Genomic DNA, 7425 nt, shown 5'->3' on the forward strand with positions numbered 1-7425 from the left:
TCCGCTAGCTGGCAGAAACATTACAGCACGGTTGTCTGAGTTTGACATTATAGCAAAACAAGTGGAAGCAGGGGAAGGCTGGTTCTCTAAGTTGCATTGTATGTGGCAGGAATTCAAAGGATTTTATTGATACTCATAGCCTTGTTATGCATGCGTATTATTCTCAAGAGGCTCTCCCCAAATCTGAAGCAGCGGGTCGAATCCTGGGACAATTATTGTAGTCTTTTTCAGGTCATTGTTCACGGCGTGGTTAACATGCAGCTACCGAATCAATGGCTCTGGGATATGATCGATGAGTTTATTTATCAGTTCCAGTCGTTTTGTCAGTATCGTGCTAAGCTCAGGAACAAGACTGATCAAGAACTAGCTTTTCTGCGGGAATGTGATGATGGTTCAAGAGAATCGCAGCAGCAGAGGCCATAAATTGGACCACCTCTGGGATTCTTCATCCTATGGTCCTTCACCAGCAGTTCCATCGGAAACTTATGCATAACCAGCACAACCAGCGATTAAACAGAAGTTGCAAAGGAGATACTCCCGAATCGCTGACAGTTACAATTCACTTGATGAGGTCGAATCTTCCAATTTGATTGTAGGGATTGACTTCACTAAGAGCAATGAGTGGACTGGTGCAAGGTCTTTTAATCGCCGAAGCTTACACCACATTGGAGACACTCCAAACCCTTATGAACAAGCGATTTCAATAATTGGGAGGACCTTATCTGTATTTGACGAAGACAACTTGATCCCTTGTTTCGGTTTTGGGGACGCTTTGACACATGATCAAAGTGTGTTTAGTTTCTATCCAGATGATAGGTTATGCAATGGATTTGAAGAAGCGTTGAGACGCTACAGGGAGATAGTCCCACATCTTCGATTCGCTGGGCCAACATCTTTTGCCCCAATTATTGAAGCAGCAATCCGTATTGTGGAACAGAGTGATGGGCAGTATCATGTTCTCTTGATAATTGAGGATGGAGCAAGCACAACGATGCCAGTTTTGGCTGCCCAACAAGAAGCGTTTTTGTGCAAGTTCTCCATTGTTTGGCACTCAGTTTTGCGGGAAACACAAGCCTGCTTCGGTGGAGGCGAGGATTCCATGCCCAGTCGATCCGTCCCACACTATCCTACAGGAAGATGTAGTTGCACATGTCAAAAAATGCCCTTTTGTGAAGCAAATAGAAGAATTGAAATCTAAACCATACTATGCAAAGTGTATCAATTCTGGCAGTGATGAAGAAGATAGCTCAAGATTTAGAAGTCCCTCTGAAGTTCAAGAAAAGTGTTTTACATCAGGAGAAACTGAAAGAATTCGATCAGATAATGATGTGTGTTCAGAGATGAAGCGCAAGGCCATACTTGCAATGTCAGGACAGGAGTTCCATGCATTACTTGAGAAAATTCAGTCAGCTCACAGTGCTATTTGTGAAAACAACATACAGGACTCATATTTGCTGCCTGATGCCTGCAACAAATGGTTCAACGCAAAGCTAGATAGGAGGTTGCCCTTTCAAGAGAAGCATGCCATACAACAGGCATCCATACTTGGAAATCTTGAAACTCTGGGAATAATTTGGAGTCCTGATTCCATTTCAAAGACAAGCATGCATTATGAATATATTGATGGTAGTGGGCATGGGGAAGAGATAGAACAGTTGAAATCCCATCTAAAAGTTGTAGAGTTTGGGGCTGGACGAGGTTATTTAACTCACATGTTTTCTGACTGTTATGGCATTAAGGACATAGTACTAGTGGAGCGCAGGTCATATAAGTTCAAGCCTGATCGAACTTTGAGATAGACAGAGGCCATTAATTTGGAGCGCCTGAGAATAGACATTGAAGATTTGAAATTGGAAGCTGTGGAATCTTTGAAGGGCTTTTACTATGCTGCAGTGGGGAAACATCTTTGTGGACCAGCGACAGATTTGGCCCTCTGATGCTGTCTTAGTGAAAAAAACCATAACAAATATGTATCTGAAGATACCAACAGAGGAGGAAATCATCCTTACATAAAAGGCCTTGCAATTGCAACATGTTGCCACCATCTTTGCCAATGGAAATCTTACGTGAATAAACATTTTTTTCATAAACCTGGGCTTTACAAGAGAAGAATTTTGTGCTGTAACATGGCTGACCAGCTGGGCACTTGATGGGGAGCATTGCTCTGATCATTCCAATGGCGTTAAAGTCGGAACGAACTTAAATGTTTGCAATACCACTGAAGATGCTGCTAATGTTCATGATGTTGGAAATATTATTAGATGCTTGAAGCCAGCTGAAAGGGCAGTACTAGGCTTGAAATGCAAAGAACTTCTTGATACTGGCAGGTTCATATGGTGAGAGAGCTGGGACTAAATGCTAAACTAGTAAACTATGTTCCAGCCAAAGTATCTCCAGAAAACAGGTTACTTCTTGCAAGCAATGGTTAAAGAACTTGAATCACTTATGGTTGAGTTGTAAACACCACATATTTGGTGGTTACCTTTGTGGCAAGCAATCTGGAGTTTCCATTTTTCATGCTGTTGTTAACTGTATTGGCCATTTGTTCATTAAATTGGGCTTTATGCACACTCGAATGGTCCATGGGGATACTTCACAATCATTTGAGGTGGATGATTTATTGATCTAATTGAACATCTGTCAAAGTTGTGTTCTTCGCGGTCTGGAATCTATTGAAGTGGCTGTAAGAAAAGGTGCTTTGCAGTGAAAGGTTCCAGGTTGGCAGGGCTTGCAGAGAAATCTGGGCATGCTGTTTGAGTTTTATAGGAAAAGCTATTGACATTGAAGCCTGGCAGCTGAACAGGGTTACTTGCAAGTTGTTATTCATTTGTTGAGAAAAATGTGAACAATCAGCTGAAAGAGAAATATGGGGAGAAGATAGCAAGAATGCAGAGAAGTGATGAGACTGTGTATGATGAAATTACACAGCAGTTTCGTAGCGCGCTACGAAACTGCTGTAGCTGCATGTTTCAGTTGAGCCAATCAATTATGATTGATAAAGCGGCAAATCTTTTTAAAAAAGTTTTGTCATCACACAGGTACATGGAAAAGGGTGGCCAGCACATCATGGACGTGGCAAATCTCTATTTTTTTGGTTGTTTAAGGAACTAAAAGGACATGCTGCTACATATTCGAAGTGATGGGGGACCAGAACCGAAAAGTAAGGGATATTCCCTAATATCGCTGAGCAGTTAAAGCCTTCAGCATTCCAAGCCAGCATGCAACATTAATTGCTCATCTCAGTTATCTCAGCCAAACGAAAAGGAGACAGGTGTCAGAGAACAAGAAAGAATCATTCTACGAGGAGGATAGAATTAGAGTCATAGATAAATTAGGACTCTTTAAACTCCAGTTTAGCACTTATTGTATTTAATGAGTTAGTTCAATAGTGGATAGGGGTAATTAGTGGTAGTCATCGAGCTCCCCTCATGCTGGAGGAGGAAGCTCAAAGTAGTTAAGGTTATGTTTCTATATATAGTTGAAACTTTTATGTAATGAGGGTTGGATATTTGAGAAAACAGAGTGTTATTTTGGCTTGTGTATAAACTCATTTTCAGTAATACAAGTGACTGCTTTTCTTCTCAGGATTCATACAGTGTTTCAAATGCTCAAGATATGTGGTTTTGTTTTATCCTTTATGTTTTTACAGTTGTATAGATACACAATCACTCAGAATTCACTTTGCTGCTCTGATTTCCTGTGTGTATTTATAAGCTGAGGTTTCTAAGAGATGTGTTTTGAGTATTTAAACATTACATGCCCTGACTTCTATGAATGAGTAGTGTTATAGTTTACTGAAGGATGATTAACTCCATAAGCCCAATGGAAGTCTTTGTAATGTCTGTCCAGCCAACATATTTGTTAAATTCACCTTACAAGAGTTAGCCATCTTATCAATATTCAAAATCAATAACCTTTTGAGAGAGCCCTCTCAGGCTAGGGAGGCTAATCCTTAGTCAAAAGATTGGTCTGAAACAGTTACACAGAGTCTACCTGATTAGCAGCCCTTCAGTGCTTGATTTTGTGATAACAGTAGGCAAACTATACTAAGTGAAGATACTCCTCCCATTTCCTAGGTTGTTGCATGACATACATGCACAACATGTCTTCCACCACTTGGTTGACTCATTCAGTCTTCCCATCAGTCTGAGGATGATAGGCAGTAATGAAGTGAATTTGAGTGCCCAAACTGGAGAACAATGCTTTCCAAAAAGTAGAAGTGAACTTAACATCACGGTCAGAGATTATGACTCAAGGTATGCCATGTAGCCTAAAGATTTCCCTCATGAATATGTTGGCTATTTAAGTGGTTTGGTAGGTGGATTTGACAGGGACAAAATGAGCTACCTTGCTTAATTTTTCAACCACCACCATAATTGAATCATTCTTTCGTTTTGATCGAGGTAAACCAGTTATGAAATCCAAAGTTATGGTGTCCCACTTCCATTCCACAACAGGAAACAGATTCAACAGCCCAGTAGGATGTTGATGCTCAGCTTTAGCCTACTGACACTCCAAACATTTGGTCAAGTACTCCGCAATGTATTTCGACATACCAAGCCAGTAATAGCCTTTCTTAATTGCAATTTATTTTTTTGATAGCTAGGGTAATCCGCATACAGACTCCTATGGAATTCATCCAATATGAGTTGTTTCAATGATAATTGCTTAGGAACATATATCCTACCTCTAAACATTAGCCGATTTTTAGTGTTAATACTATACTCACTAGATTTCCCGGTATGCTCCCCATCCCTAGCTTGCTACCAGAGCAATTCAGATTCTGGATCCTTCTGAATTTCTTCCTTCATTTTATTAGAAAAGTTAATTTCTACCTGACTAAACAAAATTTTGTGGGCATGATGCAATTTCCTACTCAATGCATTTGCTACCTGGTTCTCCTTTCCCTTAAGGTGTTTGATTTCAAAGTCAAATTCACTTAAGAAGGAAGTCCATATAGCTTGGCATGCGTTCAGGGTGGGTTGACTAAAGAAGTTTGTTAAGCTACCATGATCTGTCCTGATCAAAATATCTTCCCTAGCAGGTAGTGACACCATACTTTTAAGGCGTGCACAATAGAAGTTAGTTGTAATTCATAAGTGGATTACTTCTGCTTATGATCTTTTAACTTATGAGATTCGTAAGAAACCACTTTATCTTTTTTCATTAGAACTCTACCCACACCTTCTTTAAAAGCATCAGTACAAACTATAAAATCTTATTTTGGGTCTAAATTTTTTAACGCAAGTGCAGTGGTGATCAGATATTGATCAGTGACCTTAGTGATAGCTCAAATTTAATTTAGTTTTTGAAAATACTAAAAAGATTAATATTCCCTAGAATATTCCCTTTTGGGGTAAGCGCTAAAACTTTCCTTAAACGTCTTTCTTTAAGTTCCGTATTGAGCGTGTGGGTAGTATTCGGAAAGTGGGAAATGGTATCTCGCACATACAAAAAGTTGTAAATGGTATTCTATGATATCACACAATTAACATTAGCAGTCGACATGTAGCACTGGAAAACTACTTTTCTCGCTCGCTCTCGACCTAATATCAGTCATGCAACAATCTGCACAAGATTGCGCAACAATCATTTGATTGAACGAGTCACATCGATGGTGGAGATCTTCTAAGTTAGTTGGTGAGCGGACAACGCGATATCCGTTGGATCGAGCAGGATAGATTGATGGTGGAGATTCTGCTATTTGAAATGCTTCCGATGAGGATTATCCCTAACCGCTGGGATTATACAGCCTCATATGCGTGCCCAAATAATTATTGTAATGGCTCACCTCTAACGGTTAGTTTGGCGGTGCAGTGAAATTTAGGGGAATATGCCAAGTTTAACTGGAGTTAGGTGAAGTTCACCATATTCTGTGGAGCATCCCTAGGGGATATTGATTAAATGCACTCCAGGAGCAGTTTTGGACAAGAGAGAGAGAGTGAAACAAGAGGCTAGCTAGGCTAATTGGAGCCTTTCAAAGCCAATGGAATAGTCCAAAGAAGCTGAGGAAGTCATCTTCATAGATATTTTCATCCAGGGAGATTTTGGAGCTCAGGGCTACCAGGAGTTGGAGGTAGTTCTAGGAGCTACCAGTACTCGTCCTTAGCGAACCAATAGTCATTCCTGACTGTAATCAGCCTTCTGAATCCATTGGGGGACTTGAAAAATCATTTCAAGAAGTCTGAAGGCTAGTATGCTACAGGGAAGTTTCAGGCAGCCTAGTGCCAACCATGGAGGAAGGCCTAGTTTTGGGATGCAGTGCTCGTTTTGAGCAAATGATCATTCTATTTTCGGTGTTTGATATGTGTTGGAGACAATAGATGAGGTTTTAGAGATAGTTAAAGAATTCTGAAGGAGTTAGTGCCATCAAGAAGCTTAGGGTAGCTCAGAGCACTGATTGAAGGAAACAAGTCTAAGGGAGCTTAGATCTATTTGCAGAGTGATGACCTTAGTGATAGATCATATTTCAACATGTTTGAAAGAGTGTCGATCACAAGCAACCAGATAGATCTCGTCTTCCTTATTCCGGCATCGTAAATGGTTCGAAAAACTGATACCGTATGAAGGCATTATCGCAATTTGAAAAGTCCAATAAACTGCAATTTTTGGACATTTGACCAAGAATAATTTGGTTTTTGAAGATATTAAAAAGATTTATATTCCCTAGAATATTCCCTTTTTGGGTAAGCGCTAAAACTTTCCTTAAACTTCTTTCTTTAAGTTCCGTATTGAGCACGTGGGTAGTACTCAGAAAGTGGGAAACGATATCTCGCGGGGACAAAAAGCTGTCAATGATATTCTATGATTTCATGCAATTAAACTTAGCGGTCGACACGTAGCATGGGAAAACTACTTTTTTCGCATGCTCTCTACCTAATATTGGTCATGCGAGAATCTACAATAGATTGTGCGACAGCCGTTTGATTGGATTGGTCACATCGACGGTCGAGATTGTCTAGGTTAGTTCGTGAGTGAACGATGTGATATCCGTTGGATCGAGTAGGATAGAATGATGGTGGAGATTCCACTATTTGAAATGCTTCCAGTGAGGATTACCCCAACCACTAGGATCATTCCACATCATATGCATGCCCAAACAGTTATCATAATGGCTCAGATCCGATGGTCAATTTGGCAGAGCAGCTAAATATAGGCAGATATGCTAAGTTTAACTGGAGTTAGGCGCAGTTCACCAAATTTTGTGGAGTATCCCTAGGGGATATTGATTAAATGCACTCTAGGAGCAGTTTTGGACCAAAGAGAAAGAAAGTGAAACAAGAGGCTAGCTAGGATAATTGGAGCCTTTTGAAGGCAATGGAATAGTCTAGAGAAGCTGAGGAAGTCATCTACATAGACATTTTCATCCAAGGAGAATTTGGAGCTCAGGGCCACTGGGAGTTGGAGGTAGTTGTAGGAGCTACC

General features: G+C 40.3%; 1 pseudogene; it reads left to right on the top strand.

The window, feature by feature from the left end:
- Nucleotides 1-974: 974 nt before the first annotated feature.
- Nucleotides 975-2643, top strand: LOC149222757 (uncharacterized; annotated as a pseudogene).
- Nucleotides 2644-7425: the final 4782 nt, after the last annotated feature.

This window comes from Pinus tabuliformis, chromosome Q, assembly GCF_031772625.1.
Source record: "Pinus tabuliformis cultivar Carrire ecotype Pingquan chromosome Q, CPIR1, whole genome shotgun sequence".
Classification (NCBI taxonomy): domain Eukaryota; kingdom Viridiplantae; phylum Streptophyta; class Pinopsida; order Pinales; family Pinaceae; genus Pinus; species Pinus tabuliformis.